Source organism: Dendrobates tinctorius, unplaced genomic scaffold, assembly GCF_039654945.1.
Source record: "Dendrobates tinctorius isolate UK_male_01 unplaced genomic scaffold, ASM3965494v1 ptg000005l, whole genome shotgun sequence".
NCBI classification, from domain to species: Eukaryota; Metazoa; Chordata; class Amphibia; order Anura; family Dendrobatidae; genus Dendrobates; species Dendrobates tinctorius.
Window position 1 is genome coordinate 35,186,247 of NW_027361673.1, and position 14,711 is coordinate 35,200,957.

At 44.3% G+C, this 14,711-nt stretch overlaps 1 long non-coding RNA gene across 1 annotated transcript in view; it reads left to right on the forward strand.

Annotated features, from left to right (window-relative positions):
* The first annotated feature begins 497 nt into the window (after positions 1 to 497).
* The window catches only part of LOC141083595 (uncharacterized), a 50,654-nt gene continuing 36,440 nt past the window's right edge, over positions 498 to 14,711 (forward strand). Inside the window, exon 1 of the long non-coding RNA XR_012230764.1 lies at positions 498 to 546. This is a non-coding gene — a long non-coding RNA (uncharacterized lncRNA). The remainder of the gene's footprint in view (positions 547 to 14,711) is intronic.

The window sequence follows — 14,711 nt, forward strand, 5'->3', positions numbered from 1 at the left end:
TGTTATAAGAGAAATGTGTCTCTTTCGTATGTGGAAAAGATATAGATTTTGCTGCAGGTTCCTTAAGGATTTGTGCCGTAATCTGAAGGCTTTAATAAATATTAACATTTGTTTCAATAAACTTTGAATAAATCAATAGTGTAAGAAAATCTAATAAACTTTATATGTTATGTATGTTATGTGTTATATGCATTTGTTATATTTATATGCAATATACATGGGCGGACATACCACCAGTTCAGCCGGTGCAATGCACCGGGGCCCAGACGTGGAAGGGGGCCCCTGAGCGTACTGTCCATAGCGGCAGAGTAAGCAGCCGCTATGGGGCCAGAGTCCAGATTGCAGGTAGCGGGAGTGTAAGGGGCCACTCTCACTTCCTGCTGTAATCACCTGAGTTGGGGAGAGAGCGGCACGGGAGAGCAGGAGTTCAAAAAGGGGTGTGTCATGCAGGGAGAGACGCTGACCAATGAACGCTTTCCTCACCAGACTGAGGAGAGCGCTCACTGGCTGTCGTCTGTCCTCCTGCATGGCGCGTGCGTCCCAATGGTGAGTACTCACTGGTTGTCAGGGGCCCGGGCTGCACAGCACACAGGGGACTGCAGTGGAGGAAGAGCAGGACTTACAGTGTGTACTGTATTCTGCTTCCTTGATTGTGCCATTCCAGGCAGGCTGCAGCATCTAGGAGCACAGGTCAGATGAAGAGGCTCACTGCACCGGACATCTCCCAGAGAGGAGTTCAGGAGAGGGGAGCTCACTGCACGGGACATCTCACAGAGAGGAGGTCAGGGAAGAGGCTCACTGCACAGGACATCTCCCAGAGGAGGTCGGGGGAGGGGAGCTCCCTGCAGTGGAGAGCTCTGCAGCAGCGGGGAGCTGAAATCCTCTGTGCTCTGTGTCCCCATCCCCCCACAGTGGGCCCTCCAGTCGTCTCCAGGCTCCAGCTTATCTCTGCACTATGTGTCTGACCTCCATGGTTCATCTGAACAGAACACTTGGGGTCGTAGATTATTATGTGTGTGTATATTTACATATGTGTGTGTACAGTATATGTATGTGTGTGTGAGTGTATATGTGTGTGTCTGTGTAAGTATGATATATGTGTATGTATCTGTGTATGTATTGTAAGGTAGCGCTGTCATTCGAGTAGGGGATACTCAATTGGCAGCAAATAAATCACATCCGGCACAGGTTTTCAATAAAACAATCACAGTCCAAGCGGTTTATTCATGCACCAAACCATCAAAGCAATAGAAAACAGCATAGCGTCCATGACAGAGCTTCCCTCTGTTAAGCCTGTGGTCACACAGGTTATGCTATGTTCCATACGCAGGCTCTTCAGCCTCACGGATATATCCCCTCTCTGGGTTTACCTCATGGCTGCTTCACCACGCTACAATCGTCCATTCCCTCCAGAGAACTATCAGGCACGTGCAGCCATTAAACACAGCGTTCACATGCTGTCAGGAAGACAGCCCCAACTCTCTCAGACAGAACCTTCCAAAACGGACCAACCAGGTCCCTGCATTCACTCCATGTGACCTACCCTGGCCACCTTATATGGTCCGTAGCCACGCCCACCGGGTCACATGGCTATGACCTCATCACAGGTCCTTCAACCACTCATACACACTTTACAATAGCGTTCTTAAACACACCCCCTGGGTGGGTTTGTAGGTAACTGGTCCTGCCCGTCTCACCAGTTACCTGGAGACTTCCCAAACACATTGGAACGAAAGATCGGCTCTGCTGATCAGCACATAAGCAAGCCTTCATCCCAAGGCCACCCACCTTGAGATACATAACGATCCTTTAGCACCCTGCTCCTGTTACCACTCTGGACAAGGCTATCCGTTCATCCTGGGACACCCACGCAGCGCCCCCTAGCGGACACAGTGGTCACTACACCACAGTATGTACAGTGTATGTGTGTCTGTGTATGTACGGTATACTGTATGTGTGTATGTATATATAGTGTATGTCTATGTGCATGTATGCCCCCATCCACCTTCCCTATGCCATAGACTTCTATAGCCCCATCCTGGGTCTGCCCCCATCCCCCCATCCACCCTCCCTATGCCATGGACTTCTATAGCCCCCATCCTGGATCTGCCCTATCCACCTTTCCTACAGCCCCTACCCAACATCCCTTCAGTCCCTATCCCTATTCCCTTTTGTACACTTGCTTTGGCCAAACTAATGTGTATTCAGTCCTTCCAATAAAGCTTCTTTGAATTTTGAATTTGAATTTGTATGTAAGTGTGTGTATGTATGGTATATGTGTAGATATATGTATACTATATGTACACTATGTGTATATAAGTGTGTGTGTATGTGCGGTATAGGTATGTACGGTATATGTGTGCATGTATATATGGTGTATGTCTATGTGCATGTATGTACGGTATATGTGTATGCATTTGTAGACACAATATGTTTATATAAGTATGTGTGTATGTACGGTATATGTGTATGTATGTGTATACTATGTGTATATAAGTGGTGTGTATGTACAGTATAGTTATGTACAGTGTATGTATCTATGGTATGTATATGTGTGTGTATGTATGATATATCTGTGTATATGTATGTATGGTATATGTATGTGTATATATGTACTGTATATATGTGTTTGTGTGTATGTATGTTATGTGTATGTGTGTGTATGCATATACAGTATATGTATGTGTATCTGTGTGCAAGTATGGTGTATGTGTGTATGTATCTATGGTATGTGTGTGTATGTACGATATATCTCTGTGTATGTATGTATGGTGTATGTATGTACTGTATATAAGTGTTTATCTGTGGGTATGTATGGTGTATGTATGTATGTTATGTGTATGTGTGTATGCATGTACAGTATATGTGTGTATATATGGTGTGTGTATGTGTATGCATGTACGGTATGTGTATCTGTGTGTGTATGTACGGTATATGTATGTACGATGTATGTGTGATCCAGCAGATCATGGATAACTTGCTGATTACTGGGGATTCAACTACTGGGCCCCCAGCTCTATTCATTATCTATAGAGCTGCTGAGGACTGCACTCGGCTATTTCCATCAGTTCCATAGACAATGAATAGAGCAGAAACCAGATGATACAGGCACCAGACATTAAATGTAATATATACATTGTTGGGCTCTGCCACAAGGAGTCGCTCTGCACACTTTCTGTCATGTGCCAGGTAAAGTGTCAGCCATGTCTGCAGTGTTCTAGTCACTGACATAGCGGACACTAGTTGTCACCTGACTGCAAGACTGACTGCCCTGGAGCCAGCAGAACTGCATGATAATGGATATACTGTATATATATATTTATGTATTACACACACAATATATATATCCATCTCAGCGAAAAAATATAATTAAATATGTTTTTTAGATTTGTGGGGGCCCAAATATAACTAGAGTAGAACCTGGTACTGCAGCTGTTAATTCCAGTGGTCAGGTACGCTGACAGTGGTTTTGGCTAGGGCAGTGTTCAGACACAGAGGTCTAGGATACTGGCTCAGGGACTGGTCACACACAGATTAGAGGACAATATTCAGGCACTGGCCGAACTGGGACCAGGGGACTTCGGCAACAGGACTGGCTGCACCAGGATCCAGAACTGGCCATTTCACGACCAGTGGAAAACATTCAGGCACTGGCTTCACTAGAATCAGGTGACTTTGCAAATAGGACTGACCGCATCGGGACCAAGGGACTTAGAATTCAGGACTGGCCACCCCAGGACCAGAGGACAATATTCACTCTCCTACCGCACTGGGACCAGGGGACTTCGAAACAGGACTGACTGCATCGGGACTTGGGAACTATGCTCAGGACACTGGCCACACTGGGACCAGGGATTCAGATTCAGGACACTGGAAGCACAAAAAGAAAAATACTAGGCACACAGCTATATATTGAAGCTTGGGGTGCAAAACAGTAGTGAAAAAGTAATAGCACTAGAGAAAAAGCACCACTGCAAAAAATGCACACCACAAAGATATATTTGTTAAAACATTGTAATGGTACAAGCTTTATTGGCACAACAAGGTATTAAAACACAATTAAAACCAAAAAACCACATCTGCTCAGAAAAGTAGCTATGAGGCCCAATATATACGAAATGCATAACATATACCCAAAAAAGAGGTAAATCAATCCTAAACCTAATGGCTCATGAGGCATATAATGTATCCAAACCCCAGGGAAAAAACATATGAACTTGGGTTAACCCACTTGGTTGAGAGGGGAGAACCCCTCATGATAAAGAGCTACTCCCCCAAGAGAAACAACATACCAGTAAAATAGCTGGAAATGTTTAGAAAGAAAACAGAAATAACCGCTCCATATTAGCCTGAAAAAGATAACGGTTTAGTTTACCGGATATGCAGTGTATAGTAGAGGGCCCAAACCCCCTGAATCAGAGCTCTGAGCAGAAAAGAACCGTGGCCCCATGCGTATCGCCCTGGCAAGCAGGGCTTCGTCAGGGGAAGTAATGACACCGATGCCTACCTGTACTTAAAATAGACCAAGATTAATTACCTAATAGTCTACTAGTGTGTCATGGGAAAACCGCTGAACCGGTGAACTGCAGGCTGTATCCGGGGGTGGAAGCTGCATGCAATGAAGAGAAAGAAGAACGCACCTGTGCAATGTGGAACACAAGCTGCGTCACAGCGCATGTGCTGGATGGACCGTACATTACATATCCAATAAAACTGGGGGGAGGTGCTAAGACCACATCCACGTGACTGGAACACAGGCCATGTAAGTGCGCCTGTGCAAAACAAAGCGCAGGACATCCTAGTTCCCCAATAGGCGCTGTAAAAAGGCTGACATCTCAGCCAAAATTATAGTGAACCTGCACTTGCGCATAAGAAAGTATGGGCCATATCAGAACACCTGCATGAATTCAGAGCAGGAACTCTGCTATCACTAATAGGAGCTGTAATAAGGTTGACATATAAGGCAGAGTGCGCGCAACAATAACCCACCACATAGCAACAGTAGCACTCACCCAGATATATCCAGTAGCACACAAACCTTACACCTCATATAAGGCAAACAACCTCCGGAGGCAAACAGGCAGTCATGAAGCAGACATGCACATGTGCCAATACATATATAATACGTAATATACAATCAAAACATGTATCAATATAGTTTATTCATAGAAAAATTAAGACAAAATTATAATAATATTCAAGTACTTAAAAACCTAATGCAGAAATATAATGAATATATATAAATATTAAAGATAACAGGGCAGAATACCACCTATATATTTATGGATCATGTATATGCATATACCAGCCTCAACGCTAATGAATCACACAGAAATAGAAGGGATGAAAATCCTTGAAAATATCATAAATAGGCCCAATGAGCCTATAAAAAAATGGCACAATGAGCCATGAAAATCAATAGACCTGCCCCATGAGCCAAGGATTATAAACTAGACCTAGGAAGTGACCCCCATGGCCCCTGTGCGGTCATAATGTACCAAGACCACAAGCCGCCAAATGCCAATCCCCCCAGTAAACACCAGAACACAAACCCCAATACCATGCAATAAAAAGAGAACCACAAGGGAAAAAAACCATCATTCCAAAAATAATCCCAGGAATATATTGAAGCCAATAAAGCCAGACTAGTGTCTCCAGGATATCGGACCAACGAGTCGCAATTGTGTTGACCAGCCAAACCAAAGACCGCGGGGAGAAGAGCTGCAAAGATCTTTGGTAATCCATTATAATATGATTAACCCAAAAATCCTATGAAGAGCAATTCCTCGTTTAAACCTGCAGGAGCAACAGAGCCAAGGTTAAAGATCCAATGGGATTCTGATCGCAATAAAAGTTTTTTATAGCAGCCCCCCTATTAGAAACATAAATACTCTCCAGGCCCACAACCCATGTGTTGGCAACCTGACCAGAATGCTCTGCCAAAAAATGGGCCGCCACCGGAGTAAGGGTCTTGCCCTTCAAGGAATCCCCCAGGGCCAAATTGATAGTAGAAAAATGTTTTTGAATCCTACGTCGAAGCTGCTGGGTCGTTTGACCAACATATACCCGCTGACAGGGACAGATTAAAGCATAGATAACGTACTCAGTTTTACAGTTGATATAAGACTTAAGTTTATGTCTTGTACCATCCCTCGGGTTAACAAAAAAATCCTTAGTTGGGGACATGTGGGAGCACACATTGCAACTGCCACAGGCAAAGGACCCCTTAAGGTTAATACTCCGATTGAGCCTGGTGGTTTGCCTCATGTAATGGCTTCTAGTGAGAAGATCCCTAAAATTGGGAGCCCTCGTGGCTGTTAGAAGCGGTCGATCACCCACCACAGCTGAGGTATGGAGGTTAGTTGTTAAAATCCCCCAATGCCTTTGTAGGATAGCCCTGATCTGGGTCCAATGATTATTGAAGTTGGTGATAAAACGGGGTTTGCCATCTGATACCTTGTTACAGGTTTCCAGGAGCGAATCTTGCGTGTGGACCTTGGCCCGTTGAAATGCAGTGGAAATGCTTTTCCGAGGGTAATTCCTCTGTCTGAACCAATCTGTCAACCTACAAGCCTCTAGATTAAAATCTTCATCCAAGGTACAATTTCTCCCGATCCTCAGGAACTGCCCGGTGGGCAACCCCTTCCTGGTATGCAACGGATGAAAGCTCCTTTAGTCCAATAAGCTATTAGTAGCTGTAGGCTTACGAAACAACTTGGTGATGATGGAGCCATTATTTACAGAATCCTGTAAATCCAGGAAGGTAACAACAGAGGAGGACATAGAGTGTGTTAGTAGAATATTATGTACATTATCATTCAAAAATTCAATGAACCCACAACATTCCTCCTCAGTGCCCAGCCAAACAAAGAACACGTCATCAATAAAACGTGACCAATGACGTACTTTGCTTTTGAAAAGTTCCAGGGGGTAGACCATGGTGACCTCCCACCAACCCAAAAACAAATTTGCCAATGCCAAGGCACATCTGGCCCCCATGGCCACACCTGAGGTCTGGGGATAATACATTCTGTCGAACAAGAAAAAATTGTGTCTTAGAATAAAGTCCAATAGGTCCACAATTAAAGAGTCGTGCATACGATCAGAATGTCCCAATTGATCCAAAAAATGCAACACAGCTGTGATGCCATCCTCATGACTAATGTTTGAATACAACGATTCTATGTCACAAGTTACAAGCATGACTACTGATGGTAAAGTCAGACCCCGACAAATTCTAATAAATTGCGAGGAGTCCTTAACTAAAGAAGGCAAATTCTTAACCAGAGGCTGCAAGAAATAATCCACATATATGCAGGCCTTATCACATAGGCTTCCGATGCTGGCCACAATAGGTCGGCCCGGGGGCTTATGGAGATCCTTATGAACTTTTGGTAACATGTAAAAAGTGGCTGTCACCGGCGACTCAACCCACAAGAAATTAAATTCCTGGCTATTGATGATACCCAGGTCCCTAGCCTTGTCCAGAAGTTTTTTGAGCTTAACAGAAAACACCCCAGTAGGATCAGAAGGTAATTTTTTGTAAAACCTTGTATTTTCCAACTGGCGATGAGCCTCCTCCAAATAAAGGGTATGCGGCCATAGGACCACATTACCCCCTTTATCAGCTTCCTTAATAAGGAAAGCGCTGTTATTTTTAAGGCTGACAAGGGCTTGTTTCTCACTGACACTGAGATTATCCAGAACCACAGGGCGTAAACACAGGGACAATATATCCTTTTTTACTAGTTCAAAAAACACCCTGATGACAGGCACCAGGGAAAAAGGAGGAGCCGTAAGAGATTAATTTCTATAAGGGAATCGATTGTGGCAGTTGCAATGTGTGCTCCCACATGTCCCCAACTAGGGATTTTTTTGTTAACCCAAGGGATGGTACAAGACATAAACTTTAGTCTTATATCAACTGTGAGTATGTTATCTATGCCTTAATCTGTCCCTGTCAGCGGGTATATGTTGGTCAAATGTCCCGGCAGCTTCGACGTAGGATTCAAAAACATTTTTCTACTATCAATTTGGCCCTGAGGGATTCATTGAAGGGCAGGACCCTTACTCCGGTGGCGGCCCATTTTTTTGGCCGAGCATTCTGGTAAGGTTGCCAACACATGGGTTGTGGGCCTGGAGAGGATTTATGTTTCTAATAGGGGGGGCTGCTATAAAAAACTTTTATTGCGATCAGAATCCGGTTGGATCTTTAACCTTGGCTCTGCTGCTCCTGCAGGTTTAAACGAGGAATTGCTCTTCACAGGATTTTTGGGTTAATCGTATTATAATGGATTACCGAAGATGTTTGCAGCTCTTCTCCCTGCGGTCTCTGGTTTGGCTGGTCAACACAATTGCGACTCGTTGGTCCGATATCCTGGAGACACTAGTCTGGCTTTATTGGCTTCAATATATTCCTGGGATTATTTTTGGACTGATGTTTTTTTCCCTTGTGGTTCTCTTTTTATTGCATGGTATTGGGGTTTGTGTTCTGGTGTTTACTGGGGGGATTGGCATTTGGTGGCTTGTGGTCTTGGTACATCATGACCACACAGGGGCCATGGGGGTCACTCCCTAGGTCTAGTTTATGATCCTTGGCTCATGGGGCAGGTCTATTGATTTTCATGGCTCATTGTGCCATTTTTTTATAGGCTTATTGGGCCTATTTATGATATTTTCAAGGATTTTCGTCCCTTCTATTTCTGTGCGATTCATTAACGTTGAGGCGTTACATGCATATACATGATCCATAAATACAGTATATAGGTGGTATTCTGCCCTGTTATCTTTAATATTTATATATATTCATTATATTTCTGCATTAGGTTTTTATGTACTTGAATATTATTATAATCTTGTCTTAATTTTTCTATGAATAAACTATATTGATACATGTTTTGATTGTATATTACGTATTATATATGTATTGGTACATGTGCATGTCTGCTTCATGACTGCCTGTTTGCCTCCGGAGGTTGTTTGTTTGCCTTATATGAGGTGTGAGGTTTGTGTGCTACTGGATATATCTGGGTGAGTGCTACTGTTGCTATATGGTGGGTTATTGTTGCTCGCACTCTGCCTTATATGTCAGCCTTATTACAGCGCCTATTAGATACCCGCTGTTTACATTGGAAACCAGCTCCCAGCGTCGCTGATCGCTAGTCTCTCGCTGTCACACGCAGCGATGCACGCTGGCCAGCAGGAGACCAACGATCAAAAAACGGCCCAGGACGTTCGAGCGCGATCAGCGATACCTGGCAGGAGGGCCGGTCACTGATACATGTCACACACAGAGATATCGCTGTGGCGTCACAAAATCAGTGATCTCACTGGCGATCTCACTGTGTGTGATGGGGCCTTAAGATGGCATCTCTGCATGAAGAGATAAGGGGACACCATGCAGGGGCACCGGATGTAGAGCTACAGTTGTTTTTTCAAACAAAGGATAAGTAATCAATATTGAAAGCCTTGAAAATTGCTTCAAGATAAGGATTATTCTCACAGTTACAATACCCAAAATACTACTGGATATGGACAGATGCGAGTTAGAGGAATCCATATCACTTACATATCACAAGCTACATGCTACATTACAAAATTTAAGTCAAATACATTGGAGAATGGTTTAGATTTTATTTTAATTTAATGTCATACTGTAATAAAAGGCAGTCTACTAAAATTAAGAGCTAAGGCAATTACAGCAGCCTGATGACTAAGACTAAATCACTTAAACTCCATCTTCCATCTTCAGGGGGCAGTAATTACATTAATCTATTTCACCATCCAGGAATTTAAACAATATCAAAAGTAATTACAATTTATTGTTTTCAAAGCAGATTAAAAGGTGAAAAGAGGAAAGGTTTCCAACATTAGATCACTAAAAATGATCCATAATTTTTATTGCTCCATATTTTAACGTGACATACTGTATTTGCAACCAGAATAGCATAGAGAGTATACATTAGTCATTGCTGTGGATATTACAGAAAGGCAAGTTTGCTTAGTGAGTAGTGTTGAGCGATACCTTCCGATATCGGGAAATATCGGATTGGATTGGACCGATACCCCAAAAAGTATCGGTATCGCCGATTCCGATACTGAAAGCCCCATTCAAGTCAATGGGACAGAAAAATCGGAATTAAAATAAACCCTTTCTTTCCTTGTAGGTTAATTCTACATGAAGAAAAACAACTAAGAATAATGTAGAATGTATTGTGGGAGGTGTAGGAGACATTAAAGGCATAGAGGTTTAGCCCAATCAAATGGAACAGCAGGAATAAATTTTTTTTTAAAGATGTTCAGAGTTACAAAGATATTGACTATGTTAACCTTTTGTATATTTTGTTACATACAGTGGGGCAAAAAAGTATTTAGTCAGTCAGCAATAGTGCAAGTTCCACCACTTAAAAAGATGAGAGGCGTCTGTAATTTACATCATAGGTAGACCTCAACTATGGGAGACAAACTGAGAAAAAAAAATCCAGAAAATCACATTGTCTGTTTTTTTTTCATTTTATTTGCATATTATGGTGGAAAATAAGTATTTGGTCAGAAACAAAATTTCATCTCAATACTTTGTGATATATCCTTTGTTGGCAATGACAGAGGTCAAACGTTTTCTGTAAGTCTTCACAAGGTTGCCATACACTGTTGTTGGTATGTTGGCCCATTCCTCCATGCAGATCTCCTCTAGAGCAGTGATGTTTTTGGCTTTTCGCTTGGCAACATGGACTTTCAACTCCCTCCAAAGGTTTTCTATAGGGTTGAGATCTGGAGACTGGCTAGGCCACTCCAGGACCTTGAAATGCTTCTTACGAAGCCACTCCTTCGTTGCCCTGGCGGTGTGCTTTGGATCATTGTCATGTTGAAAGACCCAGCCACGTTTCATCATCAATGCCCTTGCTGATGGAAGGAGGTTTGCACTCAAAATCTCACGATACATGGCCCCATTCATTCTTTCATGTACCCGGATCAGTCGTCCTGGCCCCTTTGCAGGGAAACAGCCCCAAAGCATGATGTTTCCACCACCATGCTTTACAGTAGGTATGGTGTTTGATGGATGCAACTCAGTATTCTTTTTCCTCCAAACACGACAAGTTGTGTTTCTACCAAACAGTTCCAGTTTGGTTTCATCAGACCATAGGACATTCTCCCAAAACTCCTCTGGATCATCCAAATGCTCTCTAGCAAACTTCAGACGGGCCCGGACATGTACAGGCTTAAGCAGTGGGACACGTCTGGCACTGCAGGATCTGAGTCCATGGTGGTGTAGTGTGTTACTTATGGTAGGCCTTGTTACATTGGTCCCAGCTCTCTGCAGTTCATTCACTAGGTCCCCCCACGTGGTTCTGGGATTTTTGCTCACCGTTCTTGTGATCATTCTGACCCCACGGGGTGGGATTTTGCGTGGAGCACCAGATCAAGGGAGATTATCAGTGGTCTTGTATGTCTTCCATTTTCTAATTATTGCTCCCACAGTTGATTTCTTCACTCCAAGCTGGTTGGCTATTGCAGATTCAGTATTCCCAGCCTGGTGCAGGGCTACAATTTTGTTTCTGGTGTCCTTTGACAGCTCTTTGGTCTTCACCTTAGTGGAGTTTGGAGTCAGACTGTTTGAGGGTGTGCACAGGTGTCTTTTTATACTGATAACAAGTTTAAACAGGTGCCATTACTACAGGTAATGAGTGGAGGAAAGAGGAGACTCTTAAAGAAGAAGTTACAGGTCTGTGAGAGCCAGAAATCTTGATTGCTTGTTTCTGACCAAATACTTATTTTCCACCATAATATGCAAATAAAATGAAAAAAAACAGACAATGTGATTTTCTGGATTTTTTATTCTCAGTTTGTCTCCCATAGTTGAGGTCTACCTATGATGTAAATTACAGACGCCTCTCATCTTTTTAAGTGGTGGAACTTGCACTATTGCTGACTGACTAAATACTTTTTTGCCCCACTGTATGTATGTTTCACTACTTCCATGCTCTTCACCTTCTTTTTTACTTCTCCAACACTTTCTCCTTCATCATCCTCAGCAGCAGCATCTTTTTCATCAACTTCTTCACCTTATTCATCTTCTTCTTCTTCACCTTCTTCCTATTATTCTTTTTTTTTACATTCTTCATCTTCTTCCTATTATTCTTTTTTTGTACATCCTTCATATTATTCTTATTCATCTTCTTCCTATTATTCTTCTTCATCATATTCTTATTTTTGACAGGCATTCCTGTAGTTGTTATCTCTAAAAGTTTGAAGATTACACCTTCCGTTCTGCCTGTCACAAAAGATTTACAACAGGATTTGTCCGCGTTCAGTTTGGCCTGCAGCAGCAGGCATTTTCCAGGGGCACCACGAGGAGGAACGGACTCACCCCCATACACTGCTTAGTCTTCTTCTGCTTATAATTTAGATAATATCTTTTGCTCTGATTTTTAGTCTTATGCTTAATGTTCTTCTGCTTTTGGTCCTTCTGCTTTTTGTTCTTCTGCTTCTTGGTCTTCTGTCTCTTGTTGTTCTGCATCTTGGTGGTTGTCTTCATGTTCTTTGTCCTCTTGGTCATCTTCTTCAGGGTGATCTATTTGGTATTCTTTGGTGTGGTCTTCAGCGTCGTCGTCTTCAGGGTCGTCGTCAGGGAGATCCATAGTGAGAACCAAAAACCATTTCCACAAGCGTGAACTTTGAAAAGTAGCAGAAGGTACAAGAAGGCTGAGGAACTGCCGAGAACCAGCTGATGGTACTGGAACCCGGATGGGCAGCAGGAGGAACAAGAGCCAATGGCACAACCGTGGACCAGCTGACTTTGCTGGAACACAGTTACTAAGCAGGAGGTACCTGTGCTACAAAGTACTACCAAGGACCAGCAGACGCTGCTGGAACTCAGATACCGAGAAGGAGGCACCTAGGCCAAAGGCACTGCCGAGAACCAACTGACGGTGCTGGAACCTGTATGGGTAGCAGAAGCTACAAGAGTCAATGCAACTACGGAGAAACAGCTGACGGTGCTGGAACTCGGAGTGGCAGCTGAAGGAACAAGAGCCAATGGCACTACCGAGGACCAGCTGACAGTGCTGGAACACGGTGACTAAGCAGGAGGTACCTGTGCTAGAAAGCACTACCAAGAACCAGCAGACGTCTCTGGAACTCGGATACCGAGATGGAGGCACCGCAGCCAAAGGCATTGCCGAGAACCAGCTGACGGTACTGGAACCCGGATGGGTAGCAGAAGCTACCCATGAAAAACAAAGTTGCAAGGCTGCGAGCCAGCCGCAGTTACCGAAACCCACAGTCCTACAGTGGGTGCTTGTCCTATTGGCACTACGGAACCAGCCTTTATTACCAGAAACCGCAGCCCACATAGGAAGCACCTAAACTGCAGGCACCATAGACTCGGCTAACCCAACTGCAACACGACAGGACAACGTATTGGTGGAAAAGTGATGCTGACACTACCCGGAAACAGCTGGTGTGCTGGAACCAGGCTGGGCAGGAGGGAGTACCCGTGCCAAAGACAGTTCTAAGCAGCAACTGGCAATGTTGGAGCCCAGGGTCAAGCATGGAGCAGGCTGAGGCCTAATTGCAGCAAATGTTATATCGGTTGTAGACTACTACTGATTTTAACCGAGCTCCAATTAGGCCTCTGGCTCCACTGTCTCTAGTATTTACCCTGGCCTCCAACACAGCCAGTTGCTGCTCAGAAGTGGCGTCTGCACAATCAACACTTGTTCCTGTGTAACTGGCGCTCAGTAACATCAGCTGATCCCCTGATGTGTGTCCGGCAATGTCTCCTGCTATGTGCACATTCCCATAACTAGTAAAGTGTTGATTGTGCAGACGCAACTTCTGAGCAGCAACTGGCGGTGTTGGAGGCCTGGGGAAATACTAGAGACAGTGGAGCCAGAGGCCTAATTGGCGCACGGTTAAAAATCAGTAGTAGTGTGATTTTGGAGGTAGCATGAGATATTGCTGTCCACACAGCAGGGGAACAGCTGACGTTACTGAACCCCACTAACACAGGAGCTAGTGTTTTTCTCTGTGAAGACGGCACTTCTGAACACCAACTGGCAGTTTTGGAGCCCAGGATCAAGCATGGAGCAGGCTGAGGCCTGATGTAGTGTGATTTTGGAGGCAGCAGGAGACATTGCCGTCCACACAGCAGGGGAACAGCAGACGTTACTGAACCCCACTAACACAGGAGCTAGTGTTTTTCTCTGTGAAGACGGCACTTCTGAACACCAACTGGGGTTGTTGGAGCCCAGGATCAAGCATGGAGCAGGCTCAGGCCTGATGTAGTGTGATTCTGGAGGCAGCAGGAGACATTGCCGTCCACACAGCAGGGGAGCAGCTGACGTTACTGAACCCCACTAACACAGGAGCTAGTGTTTTTCTCTGTGAAGACGGCACTTCTGAATACCAACTGGCAGTTTTGGAGCCCAGGATCAAGCATGGAGCAGGCTGAGGCCTGATGTAGTGTGATTTTGGAGGCAGCAGGAGACATTGCCATCCACAGAGCAGGGGAACAGCAGACGTTACCGAACCCCACTAACACAGGAGCTAGTGTTTTTCTCTGTGAAGACGGCACTTCTGAACACCAACTGGCGTTGTTGGAGCCCAGGATCAAGCATGGAGCAGGCTGAGGCCTGATGTAGTGTGATTTTGGAGGCAGCAGGAGACATTGCCATCCACACAGCAGGGGAACAGCTGACGTTACTGAACCC